Source organism: Bubalus kerabau, chromosome 19 (genome assembly GCF_029407905.1).
Source record: "Bubalus kerabau isolate K-KA32 ecotype Philippines breed swamp buffalo chromosome 19, PCC_UOA_SB_1v2, whole genome shotgun sequence".
In the NCBI taxonomy this organism is placed as follows: domain Eukaryota; kingdom Metazoa; phylum Chordata; class Mammalia; order Artiodactyla; family Bovidae; genus Bubalus; species Bubalus kerabau.
The window spans coordinates 36193150-36215984 of NC_073642.1; the positions used below are offsets into that span (position 1 = coordinate 36193150).

A 22835-nucleotide genomic window follows, 5' to 3' on the forward strand; every position below is an offset into this window, starting at 1 on the left:
ACTTTTATGTTTAAAAGAGAGAGATGCAGGATGGGTATGGATGAGATGGGTACCTCACTACTGCAGTCTTTGCTCTTTGCCTTGGAAGTTCTCTATCTTCTTCCTGCAGCTTCCTGCCAACTGTCATAACCACAGAAGATATCTCTCTTTATCATCTCTCCTGGAACATGGGACTGCTCTCAGGTTTAGAGTCAGTAGGTATAAACAACCACAGTTGCATAGATCCCACATAACTAGCAGGAGAAAGGGGAAAGGCGTAAGATGATGCTGTAACCCAGGCTGTCACCCAGTATCTTGGTTTCATACATATAAAATGCAGGCAGGAGCTCAGATATTGCTGTAGAACAGCACTGCCCCCAACAGTCTGTCTGCCATGATGGAAATGTTTCTGTCTGTGCAGTACGATACTGAAGCCACCATTCACAAGCCATTAAGAACTTAAAATATGACCAGAGTGACAAAGAAATTATACCTTAATTTAATTTAAATAGCCATGAGTGGCTAATGACTACTGGATTGACCAGCAGCCTGGGCCCTTGATTTTTATATGAAGAACCCAGGATATCCTCAGAATCTCAACTAAATCCACTGTAATATCATGAGCTATTCATTTCAAACTGAAAACTTCTAAAAGCTGAATTATACTTTTAGGCAACTAGAAGCATCCCTCAGGAGACATAGGCTCCACAGTTATCCTTGTGGATTGAGTGTCCAGAGTGGATACTCTAATCTTTTGGATTGAGTGTCCAAAAGAGCAATTGAGCACCTCCCCCCTCCCCCAGTTTATGCAGCTGCTAGAAAAGGGGAATGCTTAGCATTTTCACTAACAGCAAAACTGTGCTCTTTCCAGAGCCCATTCCAAGGAGCAAGTACATTCTTGGTTCCACTTCTGGTGAGGCCCCTTCTGGGAGTTCCCATCTGGAGAGTCACCAAGTGTGAGGGATATATGTGGTGGCTAAAAAGCAGGTCTGTTTTTCTCTCCTCCTGTTAAGCTGCCAAAAGCATCTCCCTAGCTTACAATAGATTTCCGTACCTCCTTTCCTCTCTTCTCTTCCCCCAGGAGAGATAATTGGACTGTGTGATTTCCATTAAATGTAATGTACCACATGCAGATGAACACAATAGCAAAATGCATTAAGATAGAATCTCTTGGAAAAAAACGGTCTGGGTGTTTTTCCATTTGTTAAAATTAGCTACCAAATTATTTTTATGTTTGCACAATTAAATGCAAAGCTTTCATTTACTCTTTTTAAAGCTTATTTGCATTCCATACTCTCAAGAATGAAGATCTTGTTTTTATAAGAAAAACATCACAATTATTTTCTGTTGTTGTTCTGCCATATATGTGTATATGTAATATGTATGTGTGTATATATATTTGAAAAAAATATATACATATTCACATACTCACGAACAGACCACATAGTGGTGCTCTAAACCTGCCAGAATCACACAGAAGAGCTTTGCTCTTGTTAGGTGAAAATGCAGTAAGCCCGACTGCAGTTAGAATTCTCTGTGAAATGGACTACTGATAAGTTTCCTTTAAAAATATGTCTTCAAGCATTCATCATTTGGCAAGATAGATCCTTTGTACATACTCTGAAATGATGAGCTGAACAAACAGCACTAAAGGAGAAAAGGCCATTTGAGAAAGCCCTGTCTCATCCATAAACCTGAAATAACCATTTCTTTTTCCTTCCATAATTATCATATTATTAGGTTTTAATTAAGTTCATGCCGCAGCTCAATGGCTAGGTTAGGAATCACATGCTCTGGACAAAAGGCAAAATGAGTTCAACAGTATCTATTTCAGGCACCTATTTAATCAGTCTCCTTGTCCCATCCCCAAACCCTCTTGGCTGACAGTTGTATTTGGTCGGCTTCGAAACAGTTCAGAAGGCCAAGGTCAGAGTATTCCCACACCAACATATGCTATCAGGAACTAAACAATTGACTTTATCCTTTGAAGATGCTTGGGTTCTACCAATTAGATGGAGGAAACATGAACAATGAATTCTGCAACCTAGCACACATGTAATAAAAGTGCAGTATGATAAAAAATACTGGTTTGTTTGTTTGTTTTTAGCCAGACTGGATTGTGCTGAATTGAATTGTGTGTTCAAAGCCAATTGTCTTTTCTTTCATGACTGGCCTTAGTTATGACACTACATCCCTGTGGGGCACTAAAATTCACATGTAATTTAATTTTGTTTAGAATTGTGGGAATGAATGATTGGGGATGACCAGAGTAAACACTCTTTTCTTTCTTCTGGTGATTCAGGAAATGTGTGGAAATTGTACTTCAGTAGTCTTTTAGAAAAGGTTTTGCCTTTTTTTTTTTTTTTTTTTTTTTTTTTTTCATACATGATATTTACATGTTTCAATGCCATTCTCCCAAATCTTCCCACCCTCTCCCTCTCCCACAGAGTCCATAAGACTGTTCTAGGTTTTGCCTTTTATTTGGGTTATTTACGAATGAGCTGGTTCACGTATCAGTTGTCTATCATCATGATGACGCTGTGTAACAGATAACAAAACCCAGTGGCTTAAACAGTAAGAACTTCTTTATCTCATGAATATGATGGTCTGCTGGGTGGGTCTTCTGGTTTCAGGTAGACTTAACTGATCTCGTCAGGCTTCTTCCTGTGACTGTAGTTAGATGCAAATCTGCTGGGGGTAAACTGGCCTAGGATGAGATGGCTGAGTTCTTTTCCATGTGGTCCCACATCCTCTAGTAGGCTGGTTCAGGCTTGTTTCTCTTGGCAGGAGCTGGGTTCCTAGAGAGGGAGAGAGCTGAAGCATCCCGGGTCCCTTGAGGCCAAGTTCAGAGCTTGCACCCTGTCACTTCTGCAACATTCCATTCTCCAGAGCAAGTCACAAGCCAGCCCAGATTCAAGGGATAAGAAAACAGACTTCACCTCTTGATGGAAGGAGAATCAGGGCCAATCAATCAGGAAAATATTTTGTGATGAATCTACCACAATCTATGTGCTTTTACAAAGGTAGTAGAGAGAGCTGAACTCTAAAAATATTTCGGTACCAAGCTTGTGAGAAGTCTAACTTAGTTTGCGATTTAAACCCTGCCCACTGACATCAGAGCATGTGAGATACTTAAGAAAAAAAAAATGAGTAAAGAAAAAAATAACGAAACTTGACATGTTCATGGACATTGATCAATATTGCACTAGAACAATGTTTCTCCATATCTATTGTAATCATACCAGCAACAGGCTAGCTCAGAACTCCAGTGAAACCAGTCCAGTGTTGTCCATTGAAGATAAGAATCTACATGATCAATTAAAGCCGTGTAGTCATAATACTGGCTATTTTTTGTGACTTGGACAAAACAGAAACAGAAAACCATTAAGCTAGAATATTTGCAATGAGGTCCTTCCTGGAGAAATTGTTAGAAAATCCTCTTGCATCAAGCTTTATGTAACCCAGAGATTCACATCATAACCCTCATTAGCCTGCATGGCAGGTGTTAGTCCTGTTTGCCAGTGGATAGAGTTCATTATTATATTCATTTCCCTTCTGTTCTGAACATAAAACTATTCAAATTCCAACACAGGAAAAAAAAAAAAAAAAAAAAACCAAACAGCCAGACATAATTTCTCTAGCAAATCTTTGTTCTTGTTATTAGATCACATTTCTTCATATACAAGTTGCTCGAAGTTAGTGGGTGTATGTATGAACTTCTGCTTTTTTGCTGTAATTGTCAGTTCAGTCAGTCAGTCAGTTCAGTCAGTCCTGTCTGACTCTTTGTGACCCCATGGACTGCAGCACACCAGGCCTCCCTGTCCATCACCAACTCCTGGAATTTACTCAAATTCATGCCCATTGAGTCAGTGATTCCATCCAACCATCTCATTCTCTGTTGTCCCTGTCTCCTCCTGCCTTCAATCTTTCCCAGCATCAGGGTCTTTTCAAATGAGTCAATTTTTTGCATCAGGTGGCCAAAGTATTGGAGTTTCAGCTTCAGATGTTGATCTGTCCTTCCAATGAATATTCAGGATGGATTTCCTTTAAGATGGTCTGGTTGGATCTCCTTGCAGTCCAAAGGACTCTCAAGACTCTTCTCCAACACCACAGTTCAAAAGCATCAATTCTTCAGCGCTCAGTTTTCTTTATAGTCCAACTCTCACATCCATACATGACTACTGGAAAAACCATAGCCTTAACTAGACAGACCTTTGTTGGCAAAGTAGTGAAAAGGCTGTTATTGTGGGATGTCTAAAATGAAGACAAACTCTGGGATGATCTCTTTGGTCACTGGTTTTCAAAACTGGTAGCACGTTAGGATCACTGAAGAATCTTTTAAAATACTCAGATCTTTTCCTTAACCAAGATGAGCTCACTCTGAATCTCTGGTGAGGACTGCCCAGGTATAGTATTTTTAAAAATTTCCCTGATGATTCTAATGTTTAGCTATGGTTGAGAACCACTTTAAGTGAATGATCAAAGAATCCTCTATTGTTGATTCAAGATTCGAGCCTATTCATGTACCCGTTGCTTTTTTTCTCTTTTATTTCAGTCTGTAAGTGCACAATGTTGCTTGAACATCTAGATTAAAAGTTAAAAAGCAAATCAATTATCTTTATGTATATACAGTTGATTATTTCACTTTTTATCTGGATGCTTTGGTCTTTGGAGACAGATGCTTAAGAATATCTAGTGTCTCTGGAAACTTATGAATTCTTCTTGGGAAGAGTTTGGGAAGATTTGCTCTCTGACAACCTCCTTTCAAGCATAAGTAAAATCCTAAGTTATGATTTTTAGGCTATATAGACCTAGTTTGTTAGACTTGAGGGTAGGACAAATTCTCCCTAATTGCTAATCAACAATCCTGAGGAAAGATGAAAGAAACATCCAACATCAAAATCTTCTTTCTCAGTAGCCTAAGACCAAAGAGCGCTTCCCTTGTGGCTCAGCCAGTAATGCAGCCATCTGCCTGCAATGTAGGAGACCTGGGTTCGATCCCTGATCCCTGATTCCTTTCTGTCTCAATCTACATGAAAAGAAAGAAGGAAAAATGGGTCAGTAGAGGATTCATTGTCATTGTACAAAGTTATGAGAGAGAAAACGGGATAGACTAATGCCCGCTGCTCAGGTCTGGTGGTGGATGAACCAGAGAGCGTCTTCTTGCAGCCTTGTTGTCTAAGAGGTTTATTTAGCAGACACTTGAGTCTCATAGGTGATCTCTATCCCAGGATTGCAGCTCCTTTCCAACCTCTGGTCATTTTTGACTTGTTCAATATCAATGGAAATAGAAGTTAATGGGACAATTATTGTGTCCCCTAGACTGGACTGGGCTAGGTACTTATTCATACAGTATCTTATTTAATTCTTACAGCAGTCCTATAAAATAGCTACTATTATTATACACCATTTGGAGATATTTGTTGTTCAGTCCCAGATTTGTACCCTATTCTGTGACCCCAAGGACTGCAGCACAGCAGGCTTCACTGTCCCTCAGTATCTCCTGATCAGTTAGTTCAGTCACTCACTCATGTCTGACTCTTTGAAAAACCATGAACTGGAGCACACCAGGCCTCCCTGTCCATCACCAACTCCTGGAGTTTACTCAATCTCATGTCCATTGAGTTGGTGATACCATCCAACCATCTCATCCTCTGTTGTCCCCCTCTCCTCCCGCCTTCAATCTTTCCCAGCATCAGGGTCTTTTCCAGTGAGTCAGTTCTTCACATCAGGTGGCCAAATACTGGAGTTTCAGCTTCAGCATCAGTCCTTCCAATGAATATTCAGGACTGATTTCCTTTAGGATACACTGGTTGGATCTCCTGGCAGTCCAAGGGACTCTCAAGATTCTCCTCCAACACCACAGTTCAAAAGCATCAATTCTTTGGTGCTCAGCTTTCTTTATAGTCCCAACTGTTACATCCATACATGACTACTGGAAAAACCATAGCTTTGATTAGATTAACCTTTGTTGGCAAAGTAATGTCTCTGCTATTTAATATGCTGTCTAGGTTGGTCATAGCTTTTCTTCCAAGAAGCAAGCATCTTTTAATTCCATGGCTGCAGTCACCATCTGTAGTGATTTTGGAGCCCAGAGAAATAAAGTCTGTCATTGTTTCCACTGTTTCCCTGTCTGTTGCCATGAAGTGATGGGACCAGATGCCATGATCTTAGTTTTTTGAATGTTGAGTTTTAAGCCAGGTTTTTCACTCTCCTCTTTCACTTTCATCAAGAGGCTCTTTAGTTCTTCTTTGCTTTCTGCCATAAGGGTGGTGTCATCTGCATATCTGAGGTTATTGATATTTCTCCCGGCAATCTTGATTCCAGCTTGTGCTTCATCCAGCCCAGCATTTCTCATGATGTACTCTGCATATAAGTTAAATAAGCAGGGTGACAACATAAAGCCTTGGCATACTCCTTTTCCTGTTTGGAACCAGTCTGTTGTTCCATGTCCAGCTCTAACTGTTGATTCCGACCTGCATACAGATTTTTCAGGAGGCATGTCAGGTGGTCTGGTATTCCTATCTCTTGAAGAATTTTCCACAGTTTGTTGTGATCCACACAGTCAAAGGCTTTGGCATAGTTAACAATGCAGAAGTAGATGTTTTTCTGGAACTTGCTTGCTTTTTCGATGATTCAACGGATTTTGGCAATTTGATCTCTGGTTCCTCTTCCTTTTCTAAGTCCAGCTCGAACATCTGGAAGTTCACATTCATATACTGTTGAAGCCTGGCTTGGAGAATTTTGAGCATTACTCTGCTAGCATGTGAGATGAGTGCAATTGCGTGGTAGTTTGAATATTCTTTGACATTGCCTTTCTTTGGGATTGGAATGAAAAATGACCTTTTCCAGTCCTGTGGCCACTGCTTAGTTTTCCAAATTTGCTGACATATTAAGTGCAGCACTTTCACAGCATCATTGTTTAGGATTTGAAGTAGCTCAACTGGAATTCCATCACCTCCACTAGCTTTGTTCATAGTGATGCTTCCTAAGGCCCACTTGACTTTGCATTCCAGGATGTCTGGCTCTAGGTGAGTGATCTCACCATTGTGAGTATCTGGGTCATGAAGATCTTTTTTGTATAGTTCTGTGTATTCTTGCCACCTCTTCTTAATATCTTCTGCGTCTGTTAAGTCTATACCATTTCTGTCTTTTATTGTGCCCATCTTTGCATGAAATGTTCCCTTGGTATCTTTGATTTTCTTGAAGAGATCTCTAGTCTTTCCCATTCTATTGTTTTCCTCTATTTCTTTGCATTGATCATTGGGGAAGGCTTTCTTATCTCTCCTTGCTATTCTTTGGAACTCTGCATTCAGATGGGTTATCTTTCCTTTTCTCCTTTGCCTTTCACTTCTCTTCTTTTCACAGCTACACATGGACACATGGACATCACCAGATGGTCAATACCTAAATAAGATTGATTATATTCTTTGCAGCCAAAGATGGAGACACTAAACAGTCAGCAAAAACAAGACCGGGAGCTGACTGTGGCTCAGATCATGAACTCCTTATTGCCAAATTCAGACTTAAACTGAGGAAAGAAGGGAAAACCACTAGACCATTCAGGTATGACCAAAATCAAATCCCTTATGATTATACAGTGGGAGTGAGAAATAGATTCAAGGGATTAGATCTGATAGACAGAGTGCCTGAAGAACTATGCATGGAGGTTCATGACATTATACAGGAGGCAGTGATCAAGACCACCCCCAAGAAAAAGAAATGCAAAAAGGCAAAATGGTTATCTGAGGAGGGCTTACAAATAGTATCTCCTCGAGCTTGCTCAAACTCATGTCCATTGAGTCAGTGATGCCATCCAACCATCTATCCCATGTCACCCTCTTCTTCTCTTGCCCTCAATCTTTCCCAGCATCAGGGTCTTTTCCAATGAGTCAGCTCTTCACATCAAACAGCCAAAGTATTGGAGCTTCACTTTCAGCATCAATCCTTCCAATGAATATTCAGGATTTATTTCCTTTAGGATTGACTGGTTTGATCACCTTTCAGTCCAAGGGACTCTCAAGAGTCTTCTCCAACACCACAGTTTGAAAGCATCAATTCTTTGGCACTTAGCCTTCTTTATGGTCCAGGTCTCATATATCGGTAATGACTACTGGAAAAACCATGACTTTGACTTTACAAACCTTTTTCGGCAAAGTGATGTTTCTGCTTTTTAATATGCTGGCTAGGTTTGTCATAGCTTTCTTCCAAGGAGCAAGTGTCTTTTAATTTCATGGCTACAGTCACTGTCCACAGTCATTTTGGAGTCTAAAAAAATAAAATCTGTCACTGCTTTTACTTTTTCCTTTTGTATTTGCCACGAAGTGATGGGACCACATGCCATGATCTTAGTTTTTTGAATGTTGAATTTTAAGCCAGCTTTTTCACTCTCCTCTTTACCCTCATCAAGAGGCTCTTTAGTTCCTCTTCACTTTCTGCCATTAGAGAGGTATCATCTGCATATCTGAGGTTGTTGATATTTCTCCTGGCAATCTTGATTCCAGCTTGTGATTCATCCAGCTCTTCCAGCTTGTGATTCATCCAGCCAGGCATTTCACATGATGTACTCTGCATATAAGTTAAATAGCATGATAATATACTACCTTGATGTACTCCTTTCCCAATTTTGAACCCAGTCTGTTGTTCGATGTAAGGTTATGTTACTTCTTGACCTGCATACAGGTTTCTCAGGAGACAGGTAAGATGTTCTGGTATTCCCATCTCTTTAAAAATTTTTGGAGATATAGAAATGTACAATTAAGATCAGATAACTCTCCCAAGGTCATTTATCAAGTCATCTAGTGACTGTATTGGGTAACTGAATCTATATTATTTAAAACTGTTATACAATGTATCAGGTATACAAACAGAAAGCCAATTCTGTTTGAAATCCAAGAAAACTTGGGGTGATGTTGTGACTTCTTTAATGTGTGTTTTGGCAGTGAGTGTGGTATAGATTTTCAGCGTGTGCACATGCACACACATGTCTGTGCATGCACGTGCGTGCACATATGCCATTACACCGCAGTAATTGGTATGCTGCTTACTTCCCTATGACCAATAAAGTTAAGTGAAACTATTTATTTTACACACTGTCAGCCTCTTCAGTATCTTTGTTCTCTCTGGCAGCAAACTGTATTTTTCTTCAGATGAGTTATGTTCCTTTTGCTGTTTTTATCTTCCAGAGCTTAGAGGATTGACAAAAGTTGCTTATGTATATGCTCTGTGCTGTGTGCTCAGTCATGTCTGACTCTTTGTGACCCCATGGACTGTAGCCCACCAGGCTTCTCTGTCCATGGAATTTTCCAGGCAGGAATACTGGAGTGGGATGCCATATCCTATTCCAGGGGATCTTCCTGACCCAGGGATCAACACTGCATCTCTTGCATTGGCAGGTGAATTCTTTACTGCTGTGCCTCCTGGGAAGCCCCCATACTACTACACTTGATCTTTGTCAAAAGGCCAAGAAGTGATATGTATATATGTATATGTATATGCTATAAAATTTCAAAGTCTGTTTCCAGACATATGAACATTGAAGGAGTTTGGTAATTAATTTGGTTTGGCATCTTTTTAAGCAAAACTGGTCTCCTGTGAGATGATCTTGCTCTGTTTTCCTCATAGGTTCAATTCATTGAGGAGTTTCTTTTAGTGAATTATACTTTTTGTCAATTCTAAGGAAGGCTCTTGTTTCTGGATCTCCCCTGTGGTTTCACTTAGGCCAGGCTGGATGGCCCACCATGCCAAGTTGAATTTTCTGGAACAGAATTCGCTCAATGAGCTGTCATCTCTCCAAAATTTTGGATGTGTTTTCAAAATAGCAAATGTGTATTTTGGGAGCCAATTTTTCAAAGGTCAAAACATTGCATTTTCAAAATCTGGACTAGGTTTTTGTTTCTACACACTTGTTCTGGCACATTTAGTTATCTGTATGGGTAGGCAAAGAGCTTAGCCATTTCTCATTAAATTGCATATATAGGTATATTTGTGTGTATATACACATATATATGTGTATATGCCAAGGTATGTCTAGAATATAGTACATAAATGTTTTAGAAGGAAAAATACCAGCCAGAATGTGCAATAGCCAATTTTTATTTACAGTTGGAATGTAACTAGCCTCTTCTAGTGAGAAATCATTGGTACACATAGCTTGGTGGAGTAGGAACTAGGGTTATTATCTATGAACTGCTGTTGGATCGACTGTGTATCATGCCAAGTTTGGTTTTCTTCAACCATCAAAATGTAGTTGCTCTATTGTACTGTAAGCTACTTTAACATTCCTACACTAAGATCTATTAAAAAAATTATTACATCAACATGCATCATTTGGTAGAGCAGAAATGAAGCTACTGTATTAGAACATTTTCTTACAATCAATGTTTCTCAATTTGCCTCGACATTTACTTTCAATAAGTAACTAGCTTTACCTTGGCATTTATCTAGCAAGAGCGAACTATTATCTTATGACAGTGTTCCAACCCAATGACATTCTCGCTCATATGGATATTTTGAAAAATATATGCAGTAATGAGAAGCACATTAGGAAGAGACAAATGAAGTAGCTAGGTAGGTAAATGATAAGTATTATTAAGATTCATATTCAGTAAGATAAAAACAAAGTAAAAACATGAAATATATTTTGAAATTTACACTGATAACTTTGCCCAAATGGCCCCTAACATCTCTTCTTTAGGTTAAATATTTTCTTGTAGTTCTCCTTCCTTCTATATTTCTATTTTCTCCCAACAATGAGAGCTGTGGAAGTTTTGATGAAAATCCTTAAACATTTTATGATGAAATTATGAAAATTGATGCTTCATCTTATAATAGGTACATCCTGCTTGAGTATATACACATATAACTAGTCTTGGGGAAAGGAACAAAAGTTAGCTTGTTTCAAACAATCTGTAATAGCTTCCAGAGTCAGTCAACTGAAAAGAATACTCTAGCCTCTGCTCATGGTCAGAGACACCTAGAGGGTGTTAATAGTAGGGTTGATGTTGCTTATTTTGCCTTAAAAAAAAATTCTATTTTCTTATATTTTGTTGTTTGAGAATGAGTTTTCCTTTACCATAAGCACAGTACCTACACAATAGGTATGTGGTGTTCAGTTCAGTTCAGTTCAGTCCCTCAGTTGTGTTCAACTCTTTGCGATCCCATGAACCACAGTACACCAGGCCTCCCTGTCCATCACCAACTCCCGGAGTCCACCCAAACCCATGTCCACTGAGACGGCGATGCCATCCAACCATCTCATCCTCTGTCGTCCCCTTCTCCTCCAGCCCTCAATCTTTCCCAGCATCAGGGTCTTTTCCAATGAGTCAGCTCTTCGCATCAGGTGGCCAAAGTATTAGAGTTTCAGCTTCAAAATCAGTCCTACCAATGAACACCCAGGACTGATCTCCTTTAGGATGGTCTGGTTGGATCTCCTTGCAGCCCAAGGGGACTCTCAAGAGTCTTCTCCAACACCACAGTTCAAAAGCATCAATTCTTTAGCGCTCAGCTTTCTTTATAGTCCAACTCTCACATCCATACATGACCACTGGAAAAACCATAGCTTTGACTAGACAGAACTTTGTTGACAAAGTAATGTCTCTGCTTTTTAATATGCTATCTAGGTTGGTGATAACTTTTCTTCCAAGGAGTAAGTGTCTTTTAATTTCCTGACTGCAGTCACTATCTGCAGTGATTTTGGAGCCCAGAAAAATATAGTCAGCCACTGTTTCCACTGTTTCCCCATCTATTTGCCATGAAGTGATGGGGCCGGATGCCATGATCTTAGTTTTCTAAATGTTGAGCTTTAAGCCATTTTTTTCACTGTCCTCTTTCACTTTCATTAAGAGGCTCTTTAGTTCCTCTTCACTTTCTGCCATAAGGGTGGTGTCACCTGCATATCTGAGGTTATTGATATTTCTCCCGGCAATCTTGATTCCAGCTTGTGCTTCCTCCAGCTTGTGTCCCTTAATAAGCTACTGAACTTAACTGCTAATTCCCTATGGGATTTTTGGACAAGTCATGGCAACTCTTTGGGTTTGATTTTCCTCATCTGTAAAATGGAGAAGCCTGCTTCATATCTTAAGTCTAAGCCTGCTTGATATATTAAATCTTTAAAGTATTATGACTCTATTAAAGCATCCTCAAAATACCAAAATTATAGTGAGTCAACAGTGCTGATGTTCTAGTAAACTAAATTGTTATTTGTGCCATCTTCCTTGCACTCTGTTATCTTTCAGAATAGAAAGTGCATTTACTCATTCAATACTACTTTTGGAATCAGATCAAGTATTATTGCTATCTCAAGTTCTCACTTTTTATTTTCCATGTAAATGAAATATCTAAATAAGGCATTGTTTTGCTCTGAGGGTCATATCCCATATTTTGGTGGTCAGGTTGCTGTATTCTATATCTTGTGAATTTGATAGCTAGGTGTGTGTCCAAGTAGTAACACATTTTTGTTGCTAAGTGGCACTCCATATTTGAGGAATAGAATCAAGTCCAGGTTTTTTGAGACTTTCTCATTTTTCATGTAGATGCTTGATCATTGCTGTTGGATGGAATAATCTGCCAAGTTGAAATAATGGTGCAGGTAATATTGATGGGGCTATTATATGATTAATATCACCCAAAGTATCATCATATAGTAAAGAGAAAGAAGCATACTGAGTTAAGTCAAACTCTTCATATGTATTCCTTTTAGAATACACTTTGAACTTTGGTTTTTTTTTTTAAATTATTATTAGAGGGGAGTCTTAGCTGATGATTTGACCGTGGCTCATTAACAAACTTTGGAGGAAATATTACTTAAGTCAGTGAAAATAATATGTATAGAAGTCTTGTTTTTCTTAAGTGGAGGTATTTTGTTAGAGAAGCATTTCTCGAAGGTTCTCCTGTCTTAGAATTTAAAAAATAATTCTCAAGTAATAAAGATAACTAAAGCAGGGTAAATAGAATCAATTAATTATCATTTTATTAAGACAAAATAATGCATCATTTCTGTACTTCTGTCTTTAAAACATATAATTCCATTGTATTTGTGTTACCAAACACATGTATTGAATTGAATACCTTTATGATTTCACAACTTATAGAAAGTGGAAGTAAAATTGTTAGTCACTCTGTTGTGTTAGACTCTTACAACCCCATGGACTGTAGCCCACTAGGTTCCTCTGTCAATGGGATTCTCCCGGCAATAATACTGGAATGGATTGCCCTTCCTTTCTCCGGGTGATTTTTCCAACCCAGGGATCAAACCTGGGTCTCTTGCATTACAGGCAGATTCTTTACTGTCTGAGCCATCAGGGAAGCCCCAGTATCTCAAGATAAAAGTGACTATGTTAATTAGAGAGACCACAGTGGTGTTTAATTATAAAAGGAAACTGAATCTACCCTGATTTCAAATCCCCTATTTGCTTTATAATCACCTACAGAACAATTCTGTAAAATCATTCTTGGCTAATGACTTTGGGGGAAATGTAAGGTGAATCACCTAATAGCCTCATTAACTCAAATCACTGGCTACAGCTATCCCACTTTCAGATCCTAAGGCTTTCACTACCTTACACACTGATCTTAAAAGCAGTCATGGTTTCCTGTAAGTCCCCAAATATAATTTTAAATATGGCTCAGTTCATCTCTTTTAGATAACTTGCTAACCATAGTCAAATCAAGAATTATCTCTCTTGGATTGAGCAGGGTTGTTAAGATCAAAGGAAAAAAAACTAGTCATAACTCATCATATTGACCTACTAACTGATCCATGATGTGCGTTATCATCCAGGATCTAAGGCTGTTGAGAGAAGAGCACAGACAGCCTGCTGGTAATCGATTTGGTTCTATTGGATTCAATCTGGCAGATATTTATTATAAATATTTTCAGGGATGTAAAAGATAGAATGATATATAAATTCTAGAACCTGTCCTCTAAGAATATGCATTCAGTTTAAAGGGATGTGATGAGTATAAGCTAGATTTAGAAAAGGCAGAGGAACCAGAGATCAAATTGCCAACATCCATTGGATCATAGAAAAACCAAAGGGATTCCAGAAAAAAACATCTACTTCTGCTTCTTTGACTATGCTAAAGCCTTTTACTGTGTGGATCACAACAAACTGTGGAAAATTCTTAGAGATGGGAATACCAGACCACCTTACCTGCCTCCTAAGAAACCTGTATTCAGGTCAAGAAGCAACAGTTATAACCAGATATGGATCAGTGGTGTGGATTGAAAGTGGAGAGCAGATTATAGTTCTGGTTTGAAAATCATCTAGGTCAGGTGTTGCCAAACATTGTTCATAAAGGACCAGAGAGTAAATATATTGGAATCTGTGGGGTATATGATCTCTGTTATCACTACTCAGCTCTACCTGTGTGGCATGAAGTCAGCTGTAGACAATATATAGAGGTTAAGAGTATACACATTGTTAGTAGACATAGACAGTAGTATGGGAGGGTGAGTTTGGAGCTAGCAACACATAAATAAGTGAATTTGGTTGTATTCTAATAAAACTTTATTTACAAAAGTGGTGGTGGTCTGGATGTGACCTGTGAGGTGGGCTGTATCTAGTTGACCTTGGCCTAGATTAGAGGTGTAGAGTATGTGGCAGTGGGAGATAAAATAATATGGGCCATATTGCTTAAATCCCCTATTGAGGAATTTGTGCTTAAGTTGGTGGCAAATAGGGAACCATTGTTAGTTTTTGAGTAAGTATAATAAGCTATATGTATTTATGCTAATTATATACTACGTACTGTGATATGTTGGAGAAGGCAATGGCACCCCACTCCAGTACTCTTGCCTGGAAAACCCCATGGATGGAGGAGCCTGGTAGGCTGCAGTCCATGGGGTCGCTAGGAGTCGGACACAACTGAGCGACTTCACTTCACTTTTCACTTTCATGCATTGGAGAAGGAAATGGCAACCCACTCCAGTGTTCTTGCCTGGAGAATCCCAGGAATGGGGGAGCCTGGTGGGCTGCCGTCTATGGGGTCGCACAGAGTCAGACATGACTGAAGCGATTTAGCAGCAGTGATATGTACTTTCTAAGGATGGAATATGAAACAAAGTTGACTGGCTAGTGGGATTTTCCTTGAGTTGGCATCCTTCTAAGGACCTCTTCTATCACAGAACATGAGCAAAAGCCTTATATACTTGCATTAAAGACTATTTCTAAATCTTTCCAGAGAAACTTGTCAAAGTTTCTCTCTTTTGATTGTCAAAGTTTCAATCTTTCCAAACAAAACAAGTCAATTAAATGGCATTTGTGCTATTTCTATTATGTGCCAGGAAATGGGCTGAATATTGTATATGCAAAGATGAATAAGGCATTAGGCCATAAAGATATGTAAATAAATTATTATAGTGCTAGCTGACATATAGCAGGATATACAACCTAAAATTGTACTAATTATAAGGGAGTTATTCTATTTAAGGAGGTCAAGAAAAGCATCACAGAAGTAATATTTAAGGTGGGTGTTGAACAATATTTAAGCCTATGTCTCCAGAGGAAAAAACGAGATGATTCCAGGACAGTGTACAAAAATACCAAGATGTTAAAGCAGACTAAACATGGCTACTAGTTCACTGTATGTCTTAATTTAATGTAAATAATTTTAACTAAGCATAAAGTTGTTAACTACGTAACAGAATGCAAGAAAATAAAAAGAACAGTAACTTTTTACAGAGGGATCTATTACAGCAACCAAGGTTAGGGAAAAAATGGGAAGAAATTGGAATCATGAGAACCTAGAAGTCTGGAGAAGAGGCTGTGTGGGGCTGTGGCTCAGACACTTGAGGAAGGGGAGCTAATTGCCCAGTACTGGGGTCTCTGAGGGGCCCACTATGAGGCTGGTTCTGCAAATGATAGAAAAATTGCGAACAGAATTTAGCCCCTTACATGGGAAGAAACTGCTACATCTGGGCCAAAGAGGTGTTATTAGGATAATATACACAATAACAATAAGTAAACAGGAAGCACACAGGAAAAGAAAGGAATACTTTTCTTTCAAAAGTAGGGCGCCTCCATCTATCAAAAATAGGGAGACGCTAGAAATGCAGAAATGCTATTCATGAAGTCCCAGCCTCAGCCTCACAAGGCCAAATATAGAGGAGGCTGGGTTTGGAGCTGGGAGACAAAAGTGTAGTAGTAACTGCCACCCTCAGCGTATCTAGCACATAAGGTATGTATTTGAAAATTAGGCAGAATGTGTAGTTTCCTGCCAAGAGAAGGGTCTGGACTTTGTTCTGTGGGTGATGGAAGTCACCCAACGATGGATGGAAGAAGTAATGTACAGCATCATTCTTGGTTTTATAGCACAGCATATTCTCAGTTCCAGTGGAAGCTTGTCTAGTATTCTGCTTTCAGAATGGTTGGGTAATGGTTAACAACTGTTCTGTATGTTCTTGAAGAGTTACCACTAAAAAGTGGTGCCAAAGCTTGGCATAACAATGATCCTATGTTTTGGATCTATTAGTAATCATTGTATTAAATTTGTTTTTATTAAGGAAGATTCACTGCTGACTCAGTGGAGTGAGTGAGTGTGTGTGTGTGTGTGTGTGTGTGTGTGTGTGTGTACAGTGTTTTTCCAACTCAGACTTTGTCCTTCTGTGTGTAAACAGAAGCTCTTTTTAGTTTATCTGTTTTAGAAAATGAGCTGGGCATTCTCTGTGCAGAGTGCTAAATGCTCAGGTTTCACTGTGAATTCTCTAGACCAGGCAGATGAATTGTAAGAACAAAGGAAAGAGGCGAGAAAGTCATGGGCAGGAGAGCTGGGCAGAACAGAGTCTGTGAGTGTCCAATAGGATCAACACCTTTGTTTGTCTTCCCCAGAAATATGTTGCTGGACCAAGAAACACTAAGAAATATTGAAAAGTGTTCAGAATCGAGCAGAGTTGTTATGGTGCATCAAGAAAGGCTGAAAAAGACTTAGAAGAGTTAAGGAGGAGGAGTGGGGGATTTCAAGGGGAACTGTTCTACATAATTCAGTGGATAGGGATAAATCCCATTCTCACTCATTAACTTGACTTTTTAATATCTTAAGGTCTTCATCTAATTTTAATAGGGGCATTTAAAATGTGATGGGCTAGAGGAAGATTGAAACTAATAACCAAATTTAGAATTAACATAGACTTATTGATGGGCTTCCTTAGTCTCAACTGTTTGCCCTATTCTTTTCTGTGACAAATCTTTTAAAATAATTATTAGTGCTTCCAAATAGTTTTAAAAGAACTAAAAAAAAAAAAAAACTCTGAAGCAAAATTATTTCTTCAGTATAGAATTTTTCTATGCCTAGTGTGTCATCATTTAATGGATTTGATATTAATAAATTATTGCAATAGAATCTAATAACAGTGGGTTCTTATGTGACAAGAACAAATTTTCATTGAAAGTGAGAACATATATTATGATTAGAGACCATGGGCTTGAATTGAAGATCACCACTCTATTAAAATAAAAAATAATGAAAATGATACTAGAAAGGAAAAACATGTCAGATGGAAGCATGCTATAAAGTATAGATTATAAAAAATGTTTTCTATTAACTCTTCATGCTGCTAGGGTTTTGATATGTCAACATTTACCCCTAAAAAGTACATTATATCTTGTTAGGTGACCTGTCTTGGGATTACAAATAATTTCACTTGTTTTAACTTGAAGTCTTTGATAATAAGCCATAGATTTCTTATAAACCAATAAATATCCCCAAACTACAAACCCTAATTAAAATACACAGGCAGCAATCCATTCCTGAATTCTTGCCCGGAAGATTCCATGGATAGAGGAGGCTGGCAGGTTTCAGTCCACAGGATTGCAAAGAGTTAAACATGACTGAGCACAACCATAATATTAAGCTAAAGAATGAGAGACACTAACCTCTGGAATATAGTAAACTAATTAGAAGCAGTGTAGCTGGAACTTAGGAGGCATTTGTCCATAATGTTGGTATCCTCTTTGAGAGAGAGACCCAAAACCAGGTGAAACAGAAGCTTCCAGAAAACTCTAAGAAGCATTGGGTGAGGACTGGAACATCTGTGATGTGCTGGGTCTGCATCTTCATGGGGCCTTCACAGCTGTTTCAGTGCAAGCATCCCCGTTCCTGATGCTCTGTCCTTGGTGCTGTGGTCTGAGGGTTTGTGTCCCTCCCTCAAGTGCATATGTTGAAATCATAATGTTGAGTGTGATGGTATTAGGAGGTGGGGTTTTGAGAGGTGCTTAGGTCATGAGGGTGGGGCCCTCATGAATAGGATTAGTGGTGTTATAAAAGGGACCTCTCAGAGATCCCTCACTACTTCTACCATGTGAGGAAACAATGAGACCTCTGCAGTCTGGAAGAAGGTCATCTTCAGACCCTGCTGGCATCCTGATCTAGGGGTTCCAGCCTCCACAAATAAACTTCTTTTGTTTATAAGCTGCTTAGTCAGTGTCTTATCATTGTAGTAGGGTTTACTGCTGTAGGGAAGCAGAGGTTGATAGTCACCCAGTATTATTCACCTTCCATGAAAAACAGGACTGGTTAGTTGATGGGCTCAGTGCAAAATAAAAATGAGGCCCCTTGTTCAAAAATGATAAAGATTGAAGATGAAGACCACAGAGCATTAAATTGGGAATGGGGTCCTTCACAGGCCTATGAAGCCAGCCTTATCAGGAATGGAGTTAAGATTGGTTCTTTCATTTCATTAACTCACTCATTTTTCTAGCATTGATTTAGCATCTACTGTGTTGTGGCTTTGTGATCAGTGCTAGGGATACAGTAGGAAACAAGTGCTCTAAACAGTTCAGTCGCTCAGTTGTGTCCGACTCTTTGAGACCCCATGGACTCAGCACACCAGGCTTCCCTGTCCATCACCAACTCCTGGAACTTACTCAAACTCATGTCCATCGCAATGGTGATGCCATCTGACCATCTCATCCTCTGTTGTCCCCTTCTCCCGCCTTCAATCTTTCCCAGCATCGGGTTCTTTTCCGATGAGTTGGTTCTTGGCATCAGGTGGCCAAAGAATTGGGATTTCAGCTGCAGCATCAGTCCTTCTAAAGAATATTCACGACTGATTTCCTTTAGGATTGACTGGTTGGATCTCCTGGCAGTCAAAGGGACTCTCAAGAGTCTTCTCCAACACCACAGTACAAAAGCATCAATTCTTTGGTGCTCAGCTTTCTTTATAGTCCCAACTCTCACATACATACCTGACTACTGGACAAACAATATCTTTGACTAGATTGACATTTGTTGGCAAAATAATGTCTCTGCTTTTTAATATGCTGTCTAGGTTGGTCATAGCTTTTCTTCCAAGGAGCAAATATCTTTTAATATCCTGGCTACAGTGACTATCTGCAGTGATTTTGGAGCCCAGAGAAATAGTCTGTAACTGTTTCCATTGCTTCCCCATCTATTTACCATGAAGTGATGGGACCAGATGCCATGATCTTAGTTTTCTGAATGTTGATTTTTAAGCCAACTTTTTCACTCTCCTGTTTCACTTTCATCAGGAGGCTCTTTAGTTCTTCTTTGCTTTCTGTCAAAAGGGTGGTGCCATCTGCATTTCTGAGGTTACTGATATTTCTCCCATCAATCTTGATTCCAGCTTGTGTTTCATCCAGCCCAGCATTTCACATGATGTACTGTGCATATTAGTTAAATAAGCAGGATAACAATATACAGCCTTGATATACTCCTTTCCCATTTTGGAAACAGTCTGTTGTTCCTTGTCCAGTTCAAACTGTTGCTTCTTGACCTGCGTACAGATTTCTCAGGAGGCAGGTCAGGTGGTCTGGTATTCCCATCTCTTGAAGAATTTTCCAGTTTGTTGTGATCCACACAGTCAAAGGCTTTGGCTTAGTCAATAGAGCAGACGCTTTTCTGGAACTCTCTTGCTTTTTTGATGATCCAACAGATGTTGGCAATTTGATCTCTGGTTCCTCTGCCTTTTCTAAAACCAGCTTGAACATCTGGAAGTTCACGGTTCATGTACCGTTGAAGCCTGGCTTGGAGAATTTTGAGCATTACTCTGCTAACATGTGAGATGAGTGCAATTGTGTGGTAGTTTGAATATTCTTTGGCATAGCCTTTCTTTGGGATTGGAATGAAAACTGACCTTTTCCAGTCCTGTGGCCACTGCTGAGTTTTCCAAGTTTCCTGGTGTATTGAGTGCAGCACTTTCACAGCATCGTCTTTTAGGATATGAAATAGCTCAACTGGAATTCCATCACCTCCACTAGCTTTGTTCGTAGTGATGCTTCCTAAGGCCCACTTGACTTCACATTAGGATGTCTGACTCTAGGTGAGTGATCACACCATTGTGATTATCTGGGTCATGAAGATCTTTTTTGTACAGTTCTTCTATGTATTCTTGCAGCCTCTTCTTAATATCTTCTGCTTCTGTGCTCTAAGGATAGTGTGTTTTGTGTGTGTGGTTGTAGATATTGGGCAGATTTGGTGATGGTGTTATGGTCTTTCTCTAAACATTGCCAAATCCTCTTTCAAAATTCTTGAGACTTCCAGAATCAACACAGGGTCAAAAACTTGTGACATTATTTTATATCTGCATAACACTGTCTGTTATAGCATTTATTCCTCTGTGTTCATCGTAGAAATATGTCATCCTAGCAAAAGAAAAATCCAAAACCCTTTCTAGTCTCTTGAGCCCTTCTACCTTTACTTACTTATATGTTTGATATATGACCATAGGTTCCTCTTTTTCATCCAGAATCCCTTCTACAGAATAGAATGAGAAATAGAACACATTCATTTGAGTCCTCAGGTCCATAGACATATTAACACAATTGATGAATTAACAGGGATTTCTGAGTACCTGTTCTGTGTCTGGCATAAAGGATAAAATCAGAACCCCAGAAGCGGCAACCTTCACTCGTGTTGTAAGGGTGATATTCACACATCCCGTCTTCAGTCCCATGGGGTAGTTGGTATTACTAACAATGAGAAAAATAACTTCTCAAGAGAAGACAACTAACAAGTGTCAAGGTGGCATATACTTGTGTTAGATGGAACAGCTTTTTGAACAGGCTTAATTGGAAAAATCTTCATGTATGAGATGCCCCTGGCACTGAGGGATGGCTCCTTCCCTTGCCCCCTTATCTGAGAACTACCCATGTCCCTCCCTCTCCCAGGGTGTGAGACCATGTTTGTAGTGGGACACTCCATATGCCCTCCACGACCTTAGATGTTTGAGCTAAATATAAACCTGGATTCGTTAGATGCTCTCTTGGGAGCCTAAAATTGGGACTCAACTTAATTATTCTTTGTTCTCTGGTAGGTAATGTAAATAAAGCCTAGGAGTTTCTTGTTTGCTTTTATTTATTTGGAAGCAGAAAAAATCAGTCTGATGTAGGAACAGAGAAGTAGTGGAGAGATAGAGCCTTGTAAAGACAGAAAGGAAAAGGGAAGGAGAGAAAGAGCAAGAGACAGACACAGAAACACATACACACAGAGAAAGGCATAGAAAAGACAGAGACACATGCAGACTCACATGCATACTGAGGAACGGAAAGATTGAGACAGCGAGACAAAGAAAGAGACACAGAGAAAGAAGACGATGAGGAGGAGAAAGATTAGAAAACTAAGAAGTAGAAGTGGCCTTTTCACTGGTACAGACCCTGTGTGACTCTCCTGTCAGCTACATGGATGGTGTGTATGAGTTTAGTCACTCAGTTGTGTCCAACTCTTTGCAACCCTTAAGACTCTGACCTTTCAGGCTCCTCTGTCCATGGGATTTTCCAGGCAAGAATACTGGAGTGGGTTGCCATTTTCTCCTCCAGGGGATCTTCCTGATCCAGGGATCGAACCTATGTCTCCTGCATTGCAGGTGGATTCTTTACCCCCTGAGCCATGGGGGAAGCCCCATCTGGATGATGACCAGGACAAGATTCCAGTGTGGAACCAAGGAGTTGTTTATTTCTCTATCCTTTTAACCAGAACTCTTCACTCCTAATTCTGGATTCACTTTGCACTAATGATATAGCAGTGTATTCTTTTTCTTCTTTCCATATTTTTTCTCTTCCTAGATAAACCTGCACAGCTGGTATTTATTTGGGTTTCCTTTTATAGCTTGAAAAATATTTAGGCATGTTTACCACAAGTGGGAATCTGGAAGCAGCTTATGTATACATGCATATTGGCACATTTCTATTTTGAAACGAGTTGATAATAAACACATTAATTTTTAAAACATCAGCTGATTAATAGACTCAGGCAGTTTATGGTAACTCCTTTCTTTCCGTCAGGCTCTTCCTGCTCCCAGCTCCCAGTCTTTGAAAACCAACGCTGGTTTTTGAAAGTAACATTTAGGAGGATGTGATTAAGAAATCAAATGTCGAATATCTCTGCAAACTCTTTAGTTTCTATGGCAATAACTAAGTAAAATTTAATTCCCTTATCAGGCACTAAAAGCTTAAAGTGATTCCTATTAAATTGACAAATGCAGTAGTGGGTGCCTCTTATCAGAGGAGAGCATCGGCTTGCTTGCCGTTTCATTGTTGGAATCGCTCTGTTATGCTTTATGAATGTGTTCCCTGGAATCCAGGGATAGTAGCTCTCTATCACGCTTCATGGCTTGGAGTACAGGGAGGTATTTGCATGGCTCCCAACCTAGTGGAATGTTGCCAGTCCAGCTTCCTTTAAGACTGAAAGATGGATGGGCATAGTTCTCAGAACAGTGGTGTGTGAATCCAGATTGTAATTTTGCAGCATCATGTGTCATTTGTGGGGACCTTACATTTACTCCTTGCTTGGTAAATATTTTACTTGTCATGTCATTGTTGGACATGCTCTGCTGTGGTCTGTGGGTCTGATTTATACTAAATATATTGTCAGTACTTTTCAGAGGGTTCCAGTGAAAGGAT

At 39.4% G+C, this 22835-nt stretch overlaps 1 long non-coding RNA gene across 1 annotated transcript; it reads right to left on the minus strand.

The window, feature by feature from the left end:
- Window positions 1–2543: 2543 nt before the first annotated feature.
- On the minus strand, window positions 2544–18030 carry LOC129634348 (uncharacterized). The gene is made up of 3 exons (XR_008705576.1): window positions 17853–18030; window positions 3222–3336; window positions 2544–2777 (listed from the first exon to the last, which is right to left on the minus strand). It is a non-coding gene; the product is annotated as an uncharacterized LOC129634348 (long non-coding RNA).
- Window positions 18031–22835: the final 4805 nt, after the last annotated feature.